We start from the raw sequence: 25,740 nt of genomic DNA on the forward strand, positions 1-25,740 counted from the left end.
GAAGTGCCCCACAGTCTCCAACTTCCTGTTCCTGTCCAGCAGGCTCCTCCCAGTGCTTTGTCCATCTCCTGGTCACTTTCATTTGGATCTGGAGCTGGAAGGATTACTTTTTGTGGGTGCTGCTGGATATTTGGATTTGAGGCCTTTTTGACTGTCTTTGGATCACTTTTGGATTAGAAATCAACGTTCACAAGTAAGTTTGTTTGGGGCATTACAGTTGCTGCAAGTAAAATTTTGGAACTTTTTCAGAACATTAAATAAATTATATTGTGGGTAGCCACAGTATCCAGTAGGACCAGGGTTGGTTAGGGGTGCATGATACAACTGTTTTGTTGAATTTAAACACCATTGAGGCCATGGATGGGCTGGGATTGTGCTGATTTTTGTCCTTTTTTTGGGCCTGCTGGTGGGGCCCTTTGCCCAGGGGTGGTGAGTGTTGCATGGGCCTAGTCTTTCTGTGGGGTGTCTTCTTGAATTTAAACATAATTGTGGCCATGGATGGCCTGGGATTGTGCTTATTGTATTGTTTTTTGTCGTTTTTGGGGGGCTGCTGGTGTGGCCTTTTGCCCAGGGGTGGTGGTGCATGGACTGAGTGTGCCTGTGGTGTGGTCTCACTCTCTTTAATGTAAACATCATGGATGGCATTGGATTGTGGTGATTTCTGGCTGTTTTTCTGTTTTTTGGGGGTGTACTGTTGATGTGGACTGGCCATGTGGGTGGTGGTGGTGGCCATCTTGAGTGCTGGCTGGTACAGGCAACATGTGCTTGGGGTGTAAGGGGCCATTTTGAGGAGAGGCAGTGTCTGAGGCCTGCACTTATTTTGCCTACTTTTCATCCATTATGCCCAGGGGTAGTGAGTGTTGCATGGGCCTAGTGTTTCTGAGGGGTGTCTTCTTGAATTTAAACACCATTGAGGCCATGGATGGGCTGGGATTGTGCTGATTTTATTGTTTTTTGTCGTTTTTTTGGGCCTGCTGGTGGGGCCCTTTGCCCAGGGGTGGTGAGTGTTGCATGGGCCTAGTCTTTCTGTGGGGTGTCTTCTTGAATGTAAACATAATTGAGGCCATGGATGGGCTGGGATTGGGCTTATTTTATTGGTTTTTTACGTTTTTGGGGGGCTGCTGGTGTGGCCTTTTGCCCAGGGGTGGTGGTGCATGGACTGAGTGTGCCTGTGGTGTGGTCTCACTCTCTTTAATGTAAACATCATGGATGGCATTGGATTGTGGTGATTTCTGGCTGTTTTTCTGTTTTTTGGGGGTGTACTGTTGATGTGGACTGGCCATGTGGGTGGTGGTGGTGGCCATCTTGAGTGCTGGCTGGTACAGGCAACATGTGCTTGGGGTGTAAGGGGCCATTTTGAGGAGAGGCAGTGTCTGAGGCCTGCACTTATTTTGCCTACTTTTCATCCATTATGCCCAGGGGTAGTGAGTGTTGCATGGGCCTAGTGTTTCTGAGGGGTGTCTTCTTGAATTTAAACACCATTGAGGCCATGGATGGGCTGGGATTGTGCTGATTTTATTGTTTTTTGTCGTTTTTTTGGGCCTGCTGGTGGGGCCCTTTGCCCAGGGGTGGTGAGTGTTGCATGGGCCTAGTCTTTCTGTGGGGTGTCTTCTTGAATGTAAACATAATTGAGGCCATGGATGGGCTGGGATTGTGCTTATTTTATTGTTTTTTGTCGTTTTTGGGGGGCTGCTGGTGTGGCCTTTTGCCCAGGGGTGGTGGTGCATGGACTGAGTGTGCCTGTGGTGTGGTCTCACTCTCTTTAATGTAAACATCATGGATGGCATTGGATTGTGGTGATTTCTGGCTGTTTTTCTGTTTTTTGGGGGTGTACTGTTGATGTGGACTGGCCATGTGGGTGGTGGTGGTGGCCATCTTGAGTGCTGGCTGGTACAGGCAACATGTGCTTGGGGTGTAAGGGGCCATTTTGAGGAGAGGCAGTGTCTGAGGCCTGCACTTATTTTGCCTACTTTTCATCCATTATGCCCAGGGGTAGTGAGTGTTGCATGGGCCTAGTGTTTCTGAGGGGTGTCTTCTTGAATTTAAACACCATTGAGGCCATGGATGGGCTGGGATTGTGCTGATTTTATTGTTTTTTGTCGTTTTTTGGGGCCTGCTGGTGGGGCCCTTTGCCCAGGGGTGGTGAGTGTTGCATGGGCCTAGTCTTTCTGTGGGGTGTCTTCTTGAATGTAAACATAATTGAGGCCATGGATGGGCTGGGATTGTGCTTATTTTATTGTTTTTTGTCGTTTTTGGGGGGCTGCTGGTGTGGCCTTTTGCCCAGGGGTGGTGGTGCATGGACTGAGTGTGCCTGTGGTGTGGTCTCACTCTCTTTAATGTAAACATCATGGATGGCATTGGATTGTGGTGATTTCTGGCTGTTTTTCTGTTTTTTGGGGGTGTACTGTTGATGTGGACTGGCCATGTGGGTGGTGGTGGTGGCCATCTTGAGTGCTGGCTGGTACAGGCAACATGTGCTTGGGGTGTAAGGGGCCATTTTGAAGAGAGGCAGTGTCTGAGGCATGCACTTATTTTGCCTACTTTTCATCCATTATGCCCAGGGGTAGTGAGTGTTGCATACTTGCATGTCCCTAGTCTTTCTGTGGGGTGTCTTCAATGTAAACATCATGGATGGCATGGGATTGTGCTCATTTTTCTGTGTTTTGTCGATTTTTTGGGGTGTATAACTGAACTGATGTTCCTCTGTCTTCCATTGCTTTTAGGTGCACAAGAAGACTCAAGAGAACCACCAGTGCCAGGAAGAAGTCCTGCAGCGGTGTGTGTGTGCAGCATAACGTCACGCGACGTCACGTCTGGACACAGAACCCTCTGCAACTCGTGCAACTGCTGCCTGCTCTGAAGAAGATGGCCCCAAAAAAAGTAACCCGTAGCTCCTCTAGCAAGAAAGGTGCCAGTAAGGAGCAGAAGAAGCAAGTTACCAAGGACACTGGTGTGCCGCCCGCCCCTTTTTTTGGGAGTAAAAAAAAAAGTATGCCTGCAGCAGCAGCGGGATCTGCTGGGGACCAAGCTGGCAGCAGCACCCCCGCTCCATTGGGCTCAGTGCCACCACCACCACCACGCCAACTTAAGTCCAAGCCCTTGAGTGCTGGAGAGGCAGCCAGTATAGTTCTTCAATCACCATCGACCAGTGATGTTGGCTCATCGCAAGAAAGCAGCAGCAATGTCCCTCAATCAACACAGGTTGTTGTAGCTCATCTGACGAGTGTTGAACAACCACAGCCGCAACAACAATCACATGTGCAAGTACAAGCCCAAGTACATGTGGAAGGAGAGGCAGCGCAAGGAGATGCGCAAGCAGAGGTGCATGGAGGGTCACAAGTGCCCACAATAGTTGTTCCTCCCGAAGTAGGGGCACATCAGGAAATCGACAATCAAGGCGAGGTATCATTTGAGGAAGCCACTCCTCCTGATGATCCTTCATTGTCTTCCACACCCCTAGCAAGGAAGAGATCAAGGGTGGTGTCTACATCCTCTTCAAGCACACCTCCTTCTGATGATACGGATCAAACTTGGGAACCAGCACCACAGCCGTCTGAGAGTGAGGCACACCATGATCCAACAAAGGTAGTTAAGCGTAAAAGGAAGCTCGTCCAAAGTCTCAGAGTTATGGAGTGTGATGAGGCTCAACAAGAAGTGGCGGATACTGCTGCTGATGAAGACTCTGCCAACGACGACCCAGTCATCATAAAGGTCACTGCAGCCCCAGCGGGCATGCAGCAAACAGACATTTTGACCCTAGCCCGAAGAGCTGCTGAGCGTGATGATGATGATGATGATGTTGTCGATGAGGAGGCAGTGGAAACACCACAATCATTGGAGTTAAGTAGTACACCAACTCGTCCCGCTTCCATATTTCTTTCTGGCAAGAAGAGACCTCCGTCAACCTCGACCTTAATTAGTGGCGGTGAAAGTGCAAAACGTACAAAAGTTGGGCAATCCAGATCCTCCACTTCATCTGGCATTAGGTTCATGACCACCACCACCAGTATCGCCGCCTCCTCCAGGTCCCACAGACACTTCAAGTCCCCAGTTTGGGACTTCTTTACTGTTTGTCCCAAAAATCCAAAGTTTGCCATTTGTACCCTTTGTAAGCTTGCAGTTAGTCGTGGTAAGTCAGGTACCAACTATGGTACCGGCGGCCAGAGAGGTCATCTTGAGAGAAAGCACACTGTCAAATGGTTTGCGCACCTAGATGCGATCAAGAAAGGCCAAATTCAAGGACACGTTGATGTTTCATCTGATGATGACGAGCAGGAAGAAGACGTGTCAAACACTTCCCTTACACCCAGTACCCCTGTCAGCAGCACACCCAATGTGAGGCACACTAAGAGGGTTGGAGCGAGTGAGACACCAACGCACAAAAGTTCACCAGCGAGCAAAATTGGGTCAACGAAGTCATTATCAGCCCGTAAATGCTTGGTCCAGGGCAACATTAGAACAATGCTTACTTCAGACGTGCCATATGAACGCAACCACCCACTGACGCGTCTGTATAACACTAAGCTGGCTAAAATGCTAGCTGTGGACCTTCTACCTTTTTCTTTTGTAGAAGCGGTAGGTTTTCTTGAATTAGTGGCAACGCTCTGCCCTAAATGGAAGGTTCCGAGCCGGTTCTATTTTGCCAGAGTTGCGGTTCCAGCACTACATGAAGATGTGCTGGAGGCGATTGGGGCAGCTTTGCAGAAGAGTGCTGTTCACACAATACATCTGACAACAGACATGTGGACCAGTGGCGCAGGCGCTGATTACATGTGCATCACTGCACACTGGGTCTCTTTTTCAGGTGTTAAAGCAAAGCTAAACGCAGGTGTTGACCCGGACAAAGTTTTCAAAGCTGCTCGGAAACATGCAACACTAGCCATGTTTGGCTTGGAGAAAAGTCACACAGCAGAAAACCTTTTGGAAGAGTTTAACAAAAAGGTCTTGAAAATGCTATCCCCCCTAAAACGCAAGATTGGTTATGTTTCCACGGATAATGGCGCCAATGTAGTTAAGGCCATGTTGAAGGGTGACCATGTTAGAGTGCCGTGTTTGGCGCACTGTATCAACCTGGTAGTTCAAAAATTCTTGAGTGATAAACAGAGTCCAGCGTTCGAGGTAATGGCCACCTGCCGCAAAATGTGCAACCATTTCAGCCATTCTTTTAAGGCCCGGAAGCATCTGCGGAGACTGCTACTTCAACGTGGAATGCCAGTGAAAGCACTCATCCAGGAGGTGGCAACACGTTGGAACTCAACCTTCTACATGCTTGAGCGTCTGTATGAGCAGTATACGGTACTCGATCACTATTTCTTCACAGAGGGTACATCTCAGAAGGAGGACCTGCGGATGAGTGCGGCGCAATGCGACATAGTTAAAAGCCTGACAGACATGCTTCGTCCTTTTGAGTTCTTCACGCGTGCAGTCAGCCAGGAGGACTGTAATTTGGGAAAAGCTATCCCATTGTTGTGCATGCTGGAGCACCAACTGATGGCGGTGTCTTCTGAGTTTGAAAAAGATGTACAAAAAAAAGACCATTTTATTTTGTCTGAGAAATTATTAGAACGCCTACGTGGTGATGAACGTCTTCAAAAGATCAAGTCAGATCAGCATTCCATTTGTGCTACTATTCTGGATCCACGCTACAAAAAGGCGCTGGCAGGCGAAGCATTCTTTCCTTTTGCTGATGCAGATGTTCAAAAGTACAAACATTGGTTAGCCTGGTCAGCCAAGAGGTTTGAAAAAGAACGGCAGGTTATTGAAGGAGAAGACAGTACATCAGCATCAGCAGGCTATCCCCAGTCACAAGAATCCACTTCTGCACCTGTGGCTGGGGCACAAGTGACCTCTCAGCCGTTAAAGACACCGGCAACTGGATCATCTGCACCACACACAACACTAACAGTGGCTGCTGAGGAGGATTGGCTAAGTTTGCTTGGGTATGGTTCTCGAAAAAATGTCAAAGGCACAGCAAAAAGTAAGCAAAGTGGAGGAACCGTTGATGACCTTGAGTCGATGGTGCAGGACTATATGAATGACTCAACAGAGGTCTTTCTTAATGATGAGCCATTGCAGTATTGGCATGGCAAAAAACAATTGTGGCCACAGCTCTCCAACCTGGCTATAAACTATTTGTCTTGCCCACTCGCAAGTGTGTCTTCTGAACGTGTTTTCAGTGCTGCTGGTGGCATTGTAACTCCCAAACGGAGCCGCCTCTCGCCCAAAAATGTGGAGCGGCTGACAATGATCAAGATGAATCAGCACCTCATACCACCAGATTACAAAGTACGAGAAAGCACGCCGCATGAAGACGAGGAGGACGGCAACGTAGATGAGGGGATTTGTTCTCTGTTCGGTGGCACTGACCTCATCCAGCCTGAATTTGCAGAGTATGATGACGAAATCTTGTTCTTATTCCCTGACACCGAGCCCTGAAAATGAGACAATCAATCAAGAACTTTCTTTTTCGTCCTTATTCACTTTTATTCCTGTGTGCTTTGTGTCTCTCTTTCTTTGTTTTGCACAGTTAATTTAATTCAAACTTTAATCACCTAATCCCAAAAACAAGACCATCATCAGAACTGTCTTCACTTGTTTGCTTATTGATTTGAAGGTGCCGCAGTCTACATTCCCCAGGTTCACAAGTTCTGAAGAACATGCTCCTCTATCCTCCTCCTCCAGACTGCGATTTCCCTCAAAGCAGAGTGCTGGATTACGCCCAATGAAGAAAGACTCAGCACTTGTGGGGGTGTTGTACTTCTTTGCGGGTGAGTTGACGGATTTGGGCCCATTGCTGTGAAGCTCTAATAATGGACAAAAGTGTTTTGGACCAAATATGAGGTGGAAATTTCTTGCCGTTTTTGCTGACTTGCTTGCCTTTGAGGTGCTCTTTGGCGGGGTTCCGGGTGTTTGTGGGTAATTTTTGGTGTCTGGGAGCACTGCTGCGACAATCTAATCTTGATTGCATTTGCTTTTCAGGAAATCCGTGGTGGAAAACAGGAGTTATGATGATTGATGATGATGATGACCTAGCTGCACAGCGCCGCGTTTGGACCGAAGGCCGAGAGATATTGTAAGTATGAGATTTAGCTTTTTCGCTGTTTGGGGGTGTTGTCGGGTGGTTTTTTCCGGGTGGGTTGGCGGGTCTTGCCTGGGGCATTCCTGGGAAGGTCTAATACCGGATAGAAGTGTTTTGGACAAAATCCTGAAGGAACAGCCTTTTTTTTGCTATTTCTTCTGTCATCTTGCTCAATGTAGCGTTTTGGGGGGCTTCCTGCTGTTCGTGGGTGGGTTGCGGCCGGGGTCTCTGTCGAAGCACTGCTGCGACAATCTAATCTTGATTGCATTTGCTTTTCAGGAAATCCGTGGTGGAAAACAGGAGTTATGATGATTGATGATGATGATGACCTAGCTGCACAGCGCCGCGTTTGGACCGAAGGCCGAGAGATATTGTAAGTATGAGATTTAGCTTTTTCGCTGTTTGGGGGTGTTGTCGGGTGGTTTTTTCCGGGTGGGTTGGCGGGTCTTGCCTGAGGCATTCCTGGGAAGGTCTAATACTGGATAGAAGTGTTTTGGACAAAATCCTGAAGGAACAGCCTTTTTTTTGCTATTTCTTCTGTCATCTTGCTCAATGTAGCGTTTTGGGGGGCTTCCTGCTGTTCGTGGGTGGGTTGCGGCCGGGGTCTCTGTCGAAGCACTGCTGCGACAATCTAATCTTGATTGCATTTGCTTTTCAGGAAATCCGTGGTGGAAAACAGGAGTTATGATGATTGATGATGATGATGACCTAGCTGCACAGCGCCGCGTTTGGACCGAAGGCCGAGAGATATTGTAAGTATGAGATTTAGCTTTTTCGCTGTTTGGGGGTGTTGTCGGGTGTTTTTTTCCGGGTGGGTTGGCGGGTCTTGCCTGGGGCATTCCTGGGAAGGTCTAATACCGGATAGAAGTGTTTTGGACAAAATCCTGAAGGAACAGCCTTTTTTTTGCTATTTCTTCTGTCATCTTGCTCAATGTAGCGTTTGGGGGGCTTCCTGCTGTTCGTGGGTGGGTTGCGGCCGGGGTCTCTGTCGAAGCACTGCTGCGACAATCTAATCTTGATTGCGTTTGCTTTTCAGGAAATCCGTGGTGGAAAACAGGAGTTATGATGATTGATGATGATGATGACCTAGCTGCACAGCGCCGCGTTTGGACCGAAGGCCGAGAGATATTGTAAGTATGAGATTTAGCTTTTTCGCTGTTTGGGGGTGTTGTCGGGTGTTTTTTTCCGGGTGGGTTGGCGGGTCTTGCCTGGGGCATTCCTGGGAAGGTCTAATACTGGATAGAAGTGTTTTGGACAAAATCCTGAAGGAAACACCAGTTTTGGCACTTTTTGTAAGTTAGGGTTCGTTAGGGTTAGCCCTACCAGCAGGATTGCATGTGTTTCGGGGGGTTCTATTGCAACGCAGTTCTGGTGTTGTAGAGCACTGTTGGAGCGATGCTGGCTATGGATACTTTTGCTTGCTTGCAAGTGGTTTGAATACAATCCACGGTCTGTATTTGGGCCTACTGTTACTTTCAAAGTACGTTTTGTAACCATTTTTCTGCTAGGCATCGTTTTTGGAGATCTGATTGGGGTTCTTCTACATTTTTGCGACTGGCTTTAGTAAGGGTCTTGGTGGGAGCATTGCTGGGAAGGTCAAATTTTGTTCTAAAACACAGTTTACAGTACACCTACCTTGAGGGGAAAGATCCGCTATAATATTTTGGCCATACTTAGTTATCCTTAAAAAGGTGACTCAGACAGAGCACGCAATTTCAAAAAAGTGTCACATTTTGAACCACACAGCGTACATACCTTTTATTTATTTATCAGTGGTATTGTAATAGCACTTCCTGTTTTCCGTTCAATAATTACAGGCCGGGTTTCAGTCAACATCCGCCAGGCAGGCAGTGGACACTAGGGTGTCTTCTGTCAGTGGTCACCAACATTGATGGACGAAGCGTCAGCTGGAATGGAGGAGTGCCGCCAATAAGAGGAATTGTTTGCTGCATGCAACTTACTTACCAAATTCAAGGACAACTCCAACAACATACGCAATACAGATACAGTATCCATTGTATTATTCTATGAGTGTGACTGCATGTGCTTAGCTTTAGTTTGTAACCAAAGATTGTCTTTATCTTCAATTATTGTTTGTCCATGCTCTGCTTTTTTTTTCTTCTCTCAACAAAACCTACCCAAAAAGAAACCCCCATTCCCATCCATTTTACAAACCCTAACCCTCTTCCCCCGGGCTGTGTTGTTTTGCTTGATGTCTGACTAAAATGACATCAATAATTCCACACACTTGCTGGGGAGGATAAGGTCATAGCAACAGGCTGGTGACGGAATACGAGGATATCTTCTAGACTTACTCAGCTTCAGTACTATATCTTCTAGTAGTAGTAGCCAATGTCAAATAAATTCAACGCAAGTACTAGTTATACTTGCAAGCAAATACTTTACCATTTGTTAGGCTACATTATGGCACTGTTCTGTCTGTCACCTGCTATATTCTCGATCGTACCGTAACCGTTGTAATGCTACAGTAAGGACAAACAAGGTTTCGTTTTCTTTTTTTCCATAGGCATGCAACTGCCACTGTGTCACACCACTAGTACCACCGCAATGAGGAAATGTCACCCGCCCAGGATTGACAACGTTAATCCCCATTTCACGTGGAGCCAGCCCTGGGCCTAGCCCTAATTTCTAACACAAATTACAGGTAAGATAAGCGTTTGGTGGGAGGTAGTATAATGGAGTATTATTTCGGAGTAGACAAGAGATTGACGGTTGTACTACTAAAGTCCTACGACTGTTTAGGAAAACAAAGTTACTGTTACACCCCCGCCCCCACCCACCAGACTGAAAAGCAGTAAAAAACAGGTATGGTCAGATAAAGTTTAAAAATATATTTATGTAGCCCTAACAAAATAACCTCCCTCACCCACCCTAACCCCAACGATTGTCTTTGAAACGTCCCAAAACGATCCCAACTCCCAAATCCCACCCCCCAAAAGTCTATAAAAAAAGGGCAAGGGACACTCCACTACTGGAGGGTGCTGGTGCTGGTGCATTTTGCGGCATGGGCATCATACTCCTTGCGGAGGGTGGCAAGCTCGGAGCGGAGGCCCTTAACCAAGTTCTTATACTTCAGGACCTCCTACTCCAGGTTGGACATTCGGACTCGTAGGCGGCGTTGGCGTTCCTTGCAGCTCCTGTGGGGGGCAGCTGGTATTTCTGTTGCTTGGCGGTGGCGGTTGTCTTTGTTAGCCCGGCTCGGTCCCGCTGGCTTAGTCACGGAGGAGGATGCAGTGGTCACAGTCGAGGATGTTGTTGTTGCCCCGCTCGACTGCGTGTCTTCCTCCTCCTCCAGGGCCACCAGCCGCCGATATTCGGCGACAGTGGCCTCCAGCCTCCGTTGCCGGGCCATTCTAGCCTGCTCCCTCCGTGTTGTTGATTTGGAAGGAGCAACTATATGAAGAAAGAAAGACATAGTCTGTAACCAATGCTCCTTAGCATTAATAACACAAAGTGATTGAGCCGAAAGTTGGGTCACAGTACAAGTAGCAAATTGAAAGCACAGTACATAACTATTGAGGACAGTATCTATGTAACCTCCCACTTCTGCATCCTTGCTCTAACATTAGTGGTAGTTTAATGAACAAATTCTACGACCACTATGGACTTCCATTACAGTCGACTATGACAGTACACCAGTCTTATTCTTCTTCTTCTCTCTTGTTTAGGGAAATTGGTACGTTATCTTATGCAAGCCGGCAGAATGACATGGACAGCACAGTGAACTTGCACCCGAGAAAAAAAGTTGCACACCATGATGAGTGAGACAGACTTGCGTTACTGTACCGGTCCAGTACATGCAGGTGGTGAAGCTATTACTTTTCTATTACGGGTGGCACTGAGAATACTCTGTTACAAGGGCTACTGCTTAATTAATTTACCTTTCACCCTACAGTGCAAATGAGTACTAGAAAAGGAAAATGAAGAAGCTAACTAATTTGATTATCTATCACTTCACATGGGACGTATTTGATGACATATGGGATGACTTTAGGTGCTTTGCTTAATATTGAGTGAACAGTGATACACCCACACATGAATGACGTACTACAAGTAAACTAAAGTTATTAAGAGAGGTACGGAGTGTCCACCGTAATAACCAGATATATGCTGTGATTGCAGACGCAATACAAAGTACTGCTACTATTCATGGTAGTATTGGACACATTTACAATTTCTTTTCCTTGCCTTCCCTGCACTGGAACGGACGTGCGGGTGCGGTGGTACATGCTCTTCAAGGTAACACTTACTTCATCTGGCGACCATCTACTCTCTCTAGATACACATGTGCTATCTAAGAGTCAGAGAATACCATGCTCCAGGCATCCATTCAGTCAAAGTATACGCACACATACTGTTTCTGTTTCACCCACCCAGGCTGCTGTCCTTCCACCCATCCTTGCTTCATCATTGACCCAGCCATGCACCATACCATATTCTTTCCTTCCCAGCCACCTCGGGGGCCAAGCAAACACATATCGTTCTTCTTTGCCAGCCATCATACAAGTTCGCGTCCCACTTACTTACCCCCTTCTTTCGCTTTTCGTTCATCCCATCCATCACGTTCGTCTAAGAACTTATTGGGATTCTTCTCACCAAAAACTTCACAGCTAAGTCGAAGTACATTTCGAGGAGGCTACTACCTGGTTGATTTGTAATACACCCGTGCAGAAAGCACACTATGCAGTCTTCAATCTCAATAAGTAAGGAATATATAGCTTACCTGTTTCTGCCACCACCGTTTGAACCCCCACAGGACCGTCCGCCGGCTCTTGCACCGCCTCCTCCCCAGAGTCCGCCGAGTCCTCGCCCAACACAGCCACCTCCGCGCTGGCCCCGTCACCAGATGTTACACCTACAAAGTACATTTAAGAATGTTAGAATACACCACTCACTACTATATAATATTTGGTCTAGGAGAAATGTTAAAAAAACTGAATACAATGTAATAATTTGTGACTGTCTACTCCAAAGTAAAAATGTCCCATTTTCCAGGGAAGGCTGTTGTCTTGCTGCACTTTTATGCACAACTCATGAATGATTGCTTTTGATTTTTAACACGCACCACTTTTTCTCCTAACAGACAGAAGCTTGACTCCTAAGAACACGACCAGGATCAAGTTCAAACCAGGTGAGAGCTCGGCTCGACCACAAGAAATGTGTCCAATTAATCGTCAGCACTAACCACTTTTCCGTTTTCAGTTAAATAGTTTTATGACAAAGTAGATTTTAATAAATGTGTTTACTTTTAATAAAGCTTTTAAACTTAAATAGACTCTGTGGTTTTTGTTCCTCCAGACTAGAGTGGATGAGCTAAAGGTTTTGGAATTTTTGAAAGCATGAGTGCCTCTGACACTTCTTGACTGTGCTGTGACTCCGTACTCTCTTGTCCTGCGTACGATAATCTAGAGATCATTGGGGATCAATAATCGGTGACTTCGGGAGCTGAATGACTCTGCCACACTATCTAGTCAGTAAGGAGACAGTGCATAGAGCTATTGCTGAATAGAATGGGAGTCCAATGGAATTGCCAAATGTCCAATCTTAGTTAGCTACACAGACAGACTAATAAGAATAGTCTAGTAATACCACAGGGAGTCATATTCGAGGCAGGATAAAAATGTATATCCAGTCTACAAGAAGATCAAAGACGATTTAGAAAAAATCGAATGAGGAATGCTAGGAAAAAATAGGTACTCTTTATTAAAATGTAAACTTACTGGGGCCAGCAAAGGAGCCCTCGCCTGCCCGATCCTGGCCTGCATCCTCAGCACCCTCCTCCTGTGTCCTCTTGCCCTTGGGGGGAGCTGATGTACAACATGAAAGAAAGAAAAACCAGAAAACATGGATGAGATTTTTCAACCAAATCAAACATTTCAAAAGAACAATAACAAAATATTTTGGAGAAATAGCAAATAGATAGACAACTATTCCACGGGATCTATCTCATGTGGTATACTACGTTATTCGTATTGCCTGATTTGCGGAACGTTGACTTAGAAAGTTCCTATGTAACTCAATAAACAGACTACTAAAGAGGTTTGCCTAGGCCTGGCACTGCAGGCAGCAGCCCGCAGCACGCGAAGTGACAGACAAAGTCCATCCTGCTTGCAGATCAGTGAATACTCAAACTATCAATCCACCCACCACCGCCACTATTTCTTCTTATAGCCATGTGTCTAAAGGAAGGACTGGACTTCAGTCTGTTGGGGCTGATTTAGAAGTCCCTTGCGGCTCATTTTCCTCCATTGTTGCGTGCCTTTTGTGACGAAGCGGCAGAACAAAAGACTCGCCATGGTGTTGGTGCGGCGTATATATTAAAAAAAAAACACATATGGGCATATGGGCGATGCATCACGTTGTAAAGCCCTGCGCCATCAGGGGGCGTTCCGGCGCAAGGGAGGGCGTACCTGCGCAGGAACGAATCCTAAAAGTGGCTGAGGGAAATCTACAAGATGTCAATCAGTCACTTTTAGGACAATGATGCATGACTCAAACCCTGCGCGCTTGAAGCCGACGTACGGCTTGATGCAGCATTGGGGAGATAGGGTACCCCAGAGCATTGCTGGAGCTGCGCCATCGTTGGCACGCAACTCCAGCAATGCGCTGCCTTTACGGCACAGATGCGTAAGGCTTCTGTGACGTTTTGGGCCAATGGGTGGTGGTGGCATGGCACACAATTACTGCCGCATCCCTGCTACTTTGCAGGGATGCGCCGGTAATTGAAAATATGACCCTTAGTGTCTAGCATTACGCAGTTCTTATCTTTACACTACACTCATACATAATTTCTCAGGCCAATGAAATGCTTCTGAACACAACATACAAAACAAAGAAGCATAGTAGCAAGCAAGGCTACTGAGAAGGAGAGCAGTGCACCTGAAATGCATAGAAGATTTTGAAATATAATTTACCTCAATGTAATCGGCAGCATTATTGCTCTTTGTAAAGAACAAAGATTTGCAAATAACAGAGCCGGATAAAACAGAGTAGTAAATGAATAGCTACTACTACTCACCAAGCCCGGGGACCTCTACGCCGAGCGCGTCCAGCAAGTCCCGTTTCCGGTCCATGACATCGGTCCAGCGGTGGGTGGCCTGGTTATATGTGCGCCGGACCCCAGAGAGCTTATACATGGCCCGGCACACCTTCTCCCACTGCTTGCGGCGCTCCCGGATGCCATAGCCAGTCGCGATCTTGCCGCCTCCCAGGATCGTCTTGGGGAGGCGGCGCTGGACGTGGAAGATGAGTGCCGCCACTTCCTCCGCGCTGAAGATCTCCCGCGGGACCACTTGCTCCCCCCTCAAACGCCCGCACGGGAGCCGGGCACGGGGTGCGGGACCCTTCCCCTTCTCAGGGTGCTTCCCGGCTCCCTTTACCATGGTCTGGGCAGAAATACAGTTAAATGATAAACAAGAAATAGAATAGTGAAGAAGAAAAGAAAAGAGTTTAAAAAAGTAGTTTAAAAGTAACTAAAAGCAGCAGAAAACACAAAAATATAGAGCTAGAAAAATAGAGGGATAGATAATAAGTAAAATTAGATCAAATAAACTTCAAACAAGCAAAGGATGGCAGAGATTGAGAGAGGATAGAGAAAGCATGCCCAGAACCATAGCAATGAATGAGAAACAAGATGGCCGCGCCCGTTCACGACCGCGTGGGTAAGTTCGCGCGAGATTTTCCTTGCGAGCACGCGCGAAATTGTACTAGCGAGCAGCACACTTTGCGAGATTACACATAGCGGCCGGAAACGGAATTACGTCACGCAAACAAGATGGCCGCGCCCGTGTACGACCGATAGGGTAACTTGGCAAACGTATAGCTAGAAGCGCCTCGCAAACACGCGCAAGATCACGCGAACATACACGTCGCACAAAAAACAATTTTGTATTCGCACGTATTCGCGGCTTCCGAAATCGATCTCGCACGGATTCGAGCCCCAAAAAACGCGCGAAATTGCAGAAAAAACGATTTTAGCTAAACTGAAAGCAATGAGCAGGTGAAAAAGTTCAAACTTAACATTAGTAACATTCAAGGTAGTGCTTCCTGAGGGGCCCCTCCAGAGTTTGCAACTATTCTATGACCCTGCTATGACCCAAACAGCAGGCTCATAGAATAGCTACAAGTAGACCATAAAGGTCCTGTGAAAAAAAATTTCACTGCAACAAAAAGCAAATTACAGATAAGGAAGGAAGCAGGTGCCAGCCAGACTGGAAGTTTCAAAATTACTGACACATTAATGACCCACAAATTAATTGATGGCAGTTGAAGAAGGGCAGGTGTGCTTGCTTTTTTCAACCACCATAATCTACAGTGATAAATAAACCTAATGGGTGGCAGTGAGGATGTACCAGAGGGTGGCATGGGTGTCCCAGAGGGTGGCAGTGGTGAAACAGAGGGTGCTGTGAACCTGTGATGATAAACCAGACGTAGAAACAACATAGTCGCGGCCGTTGCGAGCCGAAAAGTAAGTTCGCAATTGCGAACTTGTCCCAAAATCGGCGCGAACGCGCGCCAACACAAAAAACGGGAAAATCCGCAAATCCGCTAGAGTTCGCGTATCTTCGCGGATTGCGAATCCGTAAATCCGCAATTTCGCGTACGCGAGATCCGCTAGATCCGCCCATGCTTGCTGATTAGCATAAGGCAAGACTTTTTGTAGAGTGCATGATGGGTGAAAATGATGGACTGGAATGCAGCCCGAGTGATTGCCAGTGACTGAGATTAATTCAAGCATTCCATATATTTGTTACAGATAGGCATCTGCTGCAGCTTATGTGTATGTGGGGCTACTGTAATATGAATACTGAGGCAGGCTTCTCCAACAAGTAGCTCCTGAGCTATTAGTAGCTCTCCAGCTACCTATAAGTAGCTCTCCTGTGTGCAGCTTGGCCTACTTAATAAGAAGCGTTGCTAGTTTCATTTAATATATGGACACCAAAATTGAAAAGAGTGTATTCAAGATAAAAAAAGGTGTGGCTTTACAAAACTAATAAGCTGATCTTTTGAAAGAAATTATAGAATTTGTAACATATATTTAAAGATGATATTTGAACAATTATGAGGAGACATTTATTAAAATGTATTTTTTCTGTGACCTCATCATAGATTTAAAAAATGTGGAATATCCCAGCTGTCCAGTGAATGAGTACGTGATCTGTGTAATGTGTAATCCCCACCCCACTTCAAGTAGTTTCTGAATCATGAAACATGACTGAAAGTCTGCCTGGAAGAATGACCAAGATGGGAAAATGAAAGGTAGTGGATAAAAGGCATCATTAAAGATACTGCACACAAACAAATGACAGGAGCCCTGTTCATTTCCATACAAGATTTATTTGAAGTGTCTGTAAAATCTGCGCCATTTTAGCCAACTTTTTCAGAGACACTGAACTCAAAAAACTTACAGAGTTTCATCTTCATTTGTTCCAGGTTTTTTGTGGAGTGAACTTAAACACCATGGTGAGGCTCACTTTTATCTGGACACCAGAAAATTATATAAATATTCCATGAGTGGCACTGTGCAAATGCTTGAAAATCATATGGCATTTTAGCTAACTTATTTGAAAATGGCGTCATAACCCCTTTTAGGAGGAGGAGAGTGTCCAGAACACCTGAAAAGTTGAGCTTGTTCACGATGGTTATTCGCTCAGTGGAATTCAGCCAGCTACTTACACCCCCAACTTTAGAATTTCACCACCCACTACCAGGTATGAAAGAAGAGAGGCCAGGAGAAACGAAGAGACTAGGCCAGGAAGCCCAAAACAGATCTAAATCCAGCGCCTACACCCAGAACAAGACCAAGCCGCGGGAAGGAAGAACATTGCCACAGATGCAACAGCACCAGTGTTGGTGGAACAAACCTTGTTCACAACACCTCATTTTTCACCTGGTGGAGACAGTAGGCCTGAGAAGGAAGGGATACCTTGCAAAGCTGGTCTGCCAGGCAAGAACATTATCTTCTGTTATGTTTTGGGTATTTCTAGAGCACACAACTCACCCGGGAAGGTATCCAGTTGTTGAAAACTGGAGGCGTGGGCTGAGATACGGTGAAAACTAGGTGAAGGGACATGTCGTCAGCTTCTTGCTGAATTCAAGAAGCGGGAGGGGGCTCTGATGGGAAGGTGTACGTTGTTTCAGGCTTTCTGAGCAAGGTAGTTGATCGCCCGACCTCCAAATCTGGTTCTTTGGATGTGGGGGATGTGTGCGAGTAGGAGTCCGTCTGAGCAGAGGTGTCGCGTAGGTATGGAGAGGAGTTGGCCTAACGGCTAGGGCGCTCGACCTCGGACCTGGAGGAACTGGGTTCGAGTCTCGGTAACGACGCCAAAACCTCCTGTGATTCTGGGCAAATCACTTAATCTCCCCGTGCCTAAAATGAAAGTAACTGGAAAACTTAAAAATGTAACGTAACTGGAAAAATATGTAAAGCGCTCTGATACCTGATTCGGTTCGGGTCTAGTCGCGCTATATAAAACTCTGCAAAAAAAAAAAAGTTAATGCAATTGTTGATGTTTATTTATTTTATTTAATTTATTTAATGAGATTTTATACAGCGCAAACTTTACCAGAAGGTGTCAAAGCACTTTACATAAGAACCAGTTTCAATACATAAGGACTCAGGATTACGTGCATTACATAAAAGATACAAACAGAAAAAATTGCAAATGTACAAGTTGTAAAGTCACACAAGGAAGAGAGTCACTCAAAGAAGCGATACAAATGGATAGACTCTAAGCGTCACATAGGAATAGTAGAGATTACAATGGTCTACAGCATATACTAGTGATTAGAGTTATCTCTATATACATATATATACAAATAGTAGAATTGGTGAGAGTAGTGTGGGTGGGAGGGATACTGGGGTATGGAAAAAGGCAAATCAGAAACATTTGAGGATCGTCAAGGGGGAAACAAGGGAGAGGGGTAAAGGCCGAGGGAACGAACAAGATGGTGGGCCAGTGTCAGGAGAAAGAAGCGGCCGAGAGCAGCAGCAAAATGGCGTCCAGGACAAAAGAAAAGAAAGTAAAGAAGTCCATGAATAAAGGAGCAGAGCAGAGGGGGCAGCCACAGGAGCAAGGAGGGAAAGGGATTGGGGGACCACCGAAACCAAAATGAGTCAATTAGATGGGCAAACGCTCTGGGGTCACTGGGCAGCAGAGTCGCCGAGGATGTTCGAAGGCACAGTCTCTGGGTCGCACGGGCACGCCCCTCAGGCTGCAAGCCGAATGTCTGTGGAAGTCCGCGTGGGTGCCAAAGACACAGTCCAGGATGGCGCGCCCCCCCAGTTTAAGACAGCAAAGAAAAGCCCGAGGGCGTCACGCTGTACTGTCGAGATTCTCCCCGACACTGCACCCCTGTACCTGGTAATACGGAAAGGTAACAGCAGCGGAGTGGCTGTAAGATGAAGCGTCCTCATATCGCCTCACGGTTATTTGGCATCCCTGTGCTGAGGGCTAGACTGCTGGAAGTGAAAGTACCAGAAGGTGGGCCTCAGGCGGTGTTAACATCCAACTCTGGTGGGACCTCGGGGTCTGGGCTCCATGGAGGGAGCCCCGCGCTCCTCGGAACCAGATGCGCCTCAGCGCCGGCCACAAGGCTCTCATGGCGGCTGCCGCGATCGCCGATCCTCGCCCGAGGCTGCGCCTTCATGGCCCCATAGTGGTTGCTGCTGCGGGTGTAGCTGCTCGGTGAGCATAGACTTGGCTTTACTGGAAGCGGCGAGGCATTCCCCAGGCTCCCCGATCCCCTCACCGGCAACCGAGGATCCTCGCCACTCGTGGGGTGGGGTGGTGGGCGCCATCTTGGCGAGCGCTGGGGTCCGTCCGCAACTCTCCCGATCGCAGGGACAGTTCAGCAGCCTCTAAAAAATGCCCAGTTTGTGCCCCACATGTTCAGCCCGCCAATGGTGTGCTTCCCGGTAGTTGAAACGCGGGTCGGCCGCAGCTGGAAGCTCAGGAGAGCAGCGCGGACCGGGAGCCGAGACGAGCCACGTCCATCCGGCTCCCGGCCCCTCCTATACTCCCGAGCGACTAGGTACGAGACACCTATACTCCCGAGTGGGGCCGATGTTGTGCAAGGCTTTGTGTGCGTGCAGAGCTTCTCTTCGGCAAGACGAGGTCCTAGCCTATGGTCGCCATCTAACAAGGCACGAAATTAGGTCAAAAGACAAAAACAAGCATTGGCATAGCCAATAGGTCTCGCCTTTGGGACCTTATAAGTGAAAAGCGAGACCTATTGGCTATGCCAATGCTTGTTTGTTCCAGTGGTTACTGAAATGAGCCTGACGTTCTACTTGTCTGCAGTTTGCCCTGAGCTGGCGTGGGGAGAAGTCACGCCTGACCATGAAGCTTAATAAAGCCTTTTAATTACAAGCTTATTAGTCCCAGAGCTTCATATTACAACATAATTTTGGCAACGACTTGCCGGCTCAATGACAAAGTCGCAGCGTGAACTTCAAGATCCTGTGAAAGCAGTCAGGAAAACAAACCCATGAAGGAAGGTTGAGAGGAGCACTTGACACCCCCATGAGGATTGTAAAAGACAGTCTGTGGATTTGGTGTCAATGCGCAAGTGCAACAGAAAATGAATGTGGAGCGTCGCTGAAAGAAAGAGGAACTAGCGTGATATGCTGTAAAGTGAAAGAGACACCATGTTTAAGTGTAGCAGGAGGATTGTTTTTTAATAGCGGAAAAAAGCAAACTTGTGAAAGCGATTAGTTGAGGCGAGCGCAAGACATCCCATCTCTAAAAGTACATTTTTGATATAAAGACCACTGTCACATTGACGCAGTTCGATATTGTGTGTTGCAGCGGAGGCACAGCGCAAGGTAATCAGATACAGTGGGGGAGAGATAAAACAAGAGCGGCCGGGAAACTGAAAGTACGGCCGGCCAGCCATGATTAATTAGGGGAGGAGAAGCCGCAGAGCGCACGCTGGGCGAAGCCCTTTGATGTGCTGTGCGGCCGTGAAAAAATGCAATTAGGAGGGAGGGAGGGAGGCTGATGCGCGTGCTTGTTTGGTCACGTGATTCACGTGAACTCAAAGAAAACCGCAGCAAAAAGCCCTTGGTTTGATGAGCTTTTTGAGCACTTGAATTCTCGCTCCGCTCAATGCGCTTGCGCGCATTGATAGGTCGCGAGACCTAAAAATGACCTTTTTTGGTGCATGTATGTGAAGTGCTCCAGCAGGTAAATTTCTACTATGCTTGGCTTTCTGGAAATCCCTGTGCTTGGGTAATTCTACAGGTCTGCCTTGCAAACAGGGTTGGCCTCGTTCCGTAGAGAGATATACGTTGACCCACAGGTCAAAGACAGCAGTTGCAGACCGCCTTTACACCTTCCTAGGTCCATAAAACATCCACTGTAGAGCAGTGCAACAGTAAAACCTACGATTTAGGTTACAGGAGTCTACTCTGCAGTAGGGTGTTATAAAAAACGGTTAATACTACATTATGATTCATGTTAATATGTATACTTTTCAAAACTATGTGGACTCCTTACAAACAAAGGCCAAAGCAAATATTTAAGGAAAAATATCCCTTTGTTGATGATTTAAGCACCCTGGGCCTGCAGGGTGGGAGGTGCTCACAGATGTCTCTCTTCACTTGAGCAACCGTTAGTACAAGGCAGGCTGAAGCCCCCCCAAGGAGACAGAACACTATACATGGTAAAACGCATGCCTGGGCAGACATTTTTACGGGATACTTTCCACTTTTGCTTGTTTTCTTCCCCCTAGGAGGCTGTCAGGTCCAGGCAGGAGGCTGTGCAGCTGGACCTCTCCGGGGAGAGCTTCAAAGACTTGTTTTTTAATTTCTTGCGAGGTTTTTATGGCTGAGAGTTATGATGGCGGCCTCCCCCACCGTCCACCGCCCCCACCCACCAATAATTTCCACCGCCTGCCACGATCGCATTCTCTGTGTCCCGCGCTTTCCCCGCAAAGACGTCTTCACTTAAAAAAAATAGTGAAAAAAAAGAGTAAAACAACAGACCCTTGTCTTCCCTCTTTCGCCTCAATCGCTCAGCAGAGGTCGTGACCTTTTGTGACCTTTGCATGACTTGCTCGGTCATGCCTCCCCTCACATTCCAAAAGGAGGGGAAAAAACGCACATTCCACCAGAACCGAGAGAGCAGGCAGGCCAGCGTGTCGACCCACTCCGATCTCTGCATGTGTTTTGAGGGACTAAAAATGAATTTGGAGAGACGGAAAGATGCATAACTCTTCCAGGGTTTCAGAAGAGGGTAGACGTGCACGTGTGTGCTTGCGTGCGCGTGCCTCTCAGAAAGATGCATGGTGAAGTTGTAGGCAAGCCTGTGAACGTGTGCGTTTGAGAGCTGTGCCTGGCAGAATATGTTTATTTTAATCAGCAAGTGAAAAGTAATTGTAAAAGGCACGATGGGTGGAAAATGAGTGCATAGGATTACAGTTTATTCAGATAATTAAAGGTTGTTTTTGCACCTGCAAACAAAATGGATGCGAGTACCTCATACTAAAACACTGTACTTTTCTGGAGGCTTAACAGGGAGAAATATATCTACTCATTGGGGTTTCTTCTGATGCATTTTGTCCTGTTCTACAAGTCTAATCTGCACTATGCGGTCCAGTTCTAAAGTTGCCATTTGGACCAGTAGGTTCAGTTTTGGCGATCAAATGGCATACCAAAGAAAATTTAGAATACTGTGTCCAGTTCTGGAGGTCTCATCTGGCGTATTGGGTGCTGTTCTGGGGGCCTCAACTGGAGAACTGGATCTACAGGAGGTCCCATCTGGAGAATTGGATTGAGTTCTGGATGTCTCACCTGCAGCTGAAGAACATAGCCCAAGAGACCCTCATCTACAGTCAGTATTGTGTGGTTTTCTGAAGGTCTTGAAGTTTCATGTCCAATTTAGGAGGTCTAACCTGGAGCACTGTAACAATCCACTTATGGATGTCTGATCTGTATTATGGTGCCCAGTTCTGGAGGTCTCATCTTGAACATTGGTTCCATTCCTGGAAGCCTCTTTGTAGTAGCCCTGTGGGTCTAGATCTGAAAGAATACTGTGTTGAGTTCTGGAGACCACGTCTTAGCCAGGCACATATTTTGAGGGAAGGGTATTACGACAATGTAAACAGTTTAGCTGACTGTTGTCAATATCGCTGAAAAAAATCTGCGGTTTTGAGTGTGAGCTTGTATGTGCATGTATGCTCTTGTAAGTATACAGCTAAACACCAATTGGCCAATCGTAATACAAGCCCCCCTGGTGTGTAGTGTCCCCTCCGGCATTGTGCACGGATGGCGTGCCCCTGGCATGAGAGCTCCTGACTGGATCCGGAGTATGGGGGGATTCCTCCATGTACTTTAGTGGGGGGGATAAAGTTTTGATACACATCTGCATATAATGTCTTTGTTCTGTGAATATTTCACGTTATAGCAAAGGCAGTTTTCCTACAAGATGGAGCCAAGGATCCCATTGTAGGCTTGCAGTAGTGTAAAGAGTTACACTGAAGAAACTAAACCTTCCTATTAGACAACTGGAAAGACCCAGGGCATCGCAATGGTTGTTGTCGCTTGAAGACAATTGGATTACAAAACTTGAAAGAGTCCTCAAATCATTCACCAAGGTAGCTGAAGTGATACCACACACTCATCGGCATCACAGGATTGACCCTCTGTCTAACCCTTAGCATTTCACCAGCCTATTTTTTGCTTGTGAGGGCTAACGTGTAGGGCACAGGGCGGGAATGGCAGAAAATAAACATTGTGCCTATGGCGCTGACCAAACATGTTTAAAACCTGACACGGACCATCATGGACGTTCCCTGTGCATCACCTACAGGCCCTGCCCCTGATTGCTGAACGGCACTGCCTACTAACCATCTCACATATACAAGCATGACATTTTGGACGATTCCAGGTCAAGCCTAACTTTAGGGATGGCCTGGTAGCAGTGCAAGTTTTATAATTTCTCAATTCATTAAATTGCTAAACACGCGTTCTGGGCTCAAGAAATAGACTGAAAGCACCAAAATGTGATATGATCTCATAATCAAGTGGCAGTGTTTAAAAAAAAAACTAAGTACTGGTGCTAAGCCCCGGCAAACACTGGCACAAATTGAGTACTGCGAGAAACACACACCACATTTATTCAGCATGTTTGTGTGAGTGCACTGCCCAGCCTCTGTACAATTTCTGTAAACAATCTGTTGCATTCTCCCTTGGAGGCAGACACATGGGTCATTTATTTATTTATAACTGTATCAATTCAAACAGAATAGGTTTACGATAGAACAATTATGCACATAGCATTGTAGGCTGCTGGGTTGTTTACAGAACACCAGGTTGTGAAAAGACAGTGAATTTAATTGATACAGTTGTAAATAAGAGCAACGAAAGGTGACACACGAGCACAACTAGTAATGTTTATACATATACACGTGTCAAAAAACAGACAAGCATGATGATTAAAACAACATCTTCTTGGGCATGGGTGTTGCTGGATTTTTATGTTTAAGATTTACATTTTTTACTCTTTACTTTTTATTATTCAAGATTTTGCCGTTAGCAAGTAATTTCAATAAAATTTTGTGCAGTGGTTTCCTTTAACCTTTATTTAGCAATTCAATGGCTGAGATTGTTTTGTTCGCTCGGACACACACTGAGTAAATATGACGTTTACCACTGCTGATGCACGTGCTTTAGGTACATAGGGCCATATGTATCAAGCCAAATTGAATTCGCAAATTCGCAGAATTTCGGCGTTTGCGAATGCAATTTGGACTCATGGTATGCATCAAGCAAATCTGCTTGAAAAATAAGGAATCGCAAAATAGCGATTCCTTATCTTGCGATTGCATTTAAGGAATCGCAAATTTTGCCATTCCTTAAATGCAATGTAAGAAGCCATCAAAATTAGCAAATTGGCCTTAAGGAATCGCAAATTACCACCAACTTCTAGTTGGTGGTAAGTTGCGAATTCCTTTCAAAATGCATATTTTTACAATTTTCTAAGTGCCATGTGACACACATACATGCCTTTAGGGCATGTATGTGCGCCACATGTGCACCCATGCCGATTTCAGGGGTGCAACAGGGTGTTCCTTGGACACCCCTGTACCCTTGAAAATATTCACAATTTGCGATTAGCAAATTGCGATTCGCAAATTTCTCCGTCATTCCTATGGGCCTCCTGGCCCATAGAAATGAATGGGAAATTATTCGTTAATTGAGATTATCAATTTGCTAATCGCAATTAAGGAATGTTAAGAAATCGCTAAAAAGAAGCTGATTTCTACATACATACCATTGTGCGATTTCCAAATAGCAATTCCTTAAAAATCGCTATTTAGGAATCGCAAAACGGAATGTTGATACATATGGCCCATAGACACTTTCGAATAGGGATCTTACTGCTGATCAAACGTGACAACGCTCTGTAAAAAGCTGCGTAGATGTGTTTTTAACCACCCAAAGCAATGAGTAAAGGTTTTCATCCGAGGTCCTATGTTAGGAGAGAGTATGTGCCAATAGACTTGATTCAAGCTGGAAACTCCCAATTTTTGAAGTTAGAACTGGCTTTATTTTAGGTGTCTTTCGCCTAAAATTGCCTCTGCTGCAGTCTAAGCCAATGGAGAAAATACTTTCCCCCGATTTATTTCCAAACTCTCCCACTTCCTAGTTTGAAAATGTTGGGAGGTATGGGAGAGTATCCTTGAGTTGCCAACCTGTGGAACATCTTTAATTCTCGTTTATAGATTGCATATAGTTATCTTGGACAATTCACTTTTGCTTCCCGTATGTGGGGTTTCATAAGCCGATATTCAGCACCTTACCATGTATGATGTATGTATAAACAAGCATTTGCAATGCCAATATATGTGCAGCATGGACAAAAGAAAACAAAATGCAATGAGTTTGTAAGCACGTCCATGTGTGATTACATATGTTATGTAATGTTAATAAAATGTGCATAGCGCTTAGCTGCCCCAGCAACAGGGCTTCCCAGCACTACCCACCGAAACAAGTAAACCGGTTTAGAAACGTTATTAGGTAAAGAGCCAGGCTTTGAGCATTTTTCTGAAGTCAGGATGGCTCTGAATATTCCTTAGCTTGGGGGGAAGACTATTCAAGAGGGCCGGAACTAAAACTCGAAAGCAGTGGACACAAGCTCATTTCCTCTGGAACCATAGAACGTGTAGGTGCCATTTTGTTTAATTTACAACTGAGATGGATCTGTAAATAAAAAAAGGGAACTGTAGGTAGTACAAAAGTGCTTTTTTTAAACAGACGTGCTAGCAGAAATTTGCCACCTGGACATCTAAAACATTTTTTTTTTAAAAAGTCTTCCTGGGTGCAACAAAGGAGCTGGTGGGGGGGAAGGAAACCAAAAATAAAGTCATGTGTGGGAAGTGGGAAGAGCATCACATGTGAGAGAGGCCAACACAGAGGTCGAGTGGAGAAGTACACAAGGGAAAGAGCAACACGGTGGCGAGGGGTGAAGCACATGGAGGAGTTGGCAACAGAGAGCGGCGCATAAGGATAGAAGCAAACAAGGGAGGAAGCACCCTCATGGAGCACATTGCCAATAATAAAAAAAGTAGTTCCCTTAAAGTGAGCAGTGGAAGGATACAAGTAAGCAAATCAAAAGGACTAGACAGAGGCTTTGCTC

The sequence above is a fragment of the Lissotriton helveticus genome, chromosome 12 (assembly GCF_964261635.1).
Source record: "Lissotriton helveticus chromosome 12, aLisHel1.1, whole genome shotgun sequence".
Taxonomy (NCBI): Eukaryota; Metazoa; Chordata; class Amphibia; order Caudata; family Salamandridae; genus Lissotriton; species Lissotriton helveticus.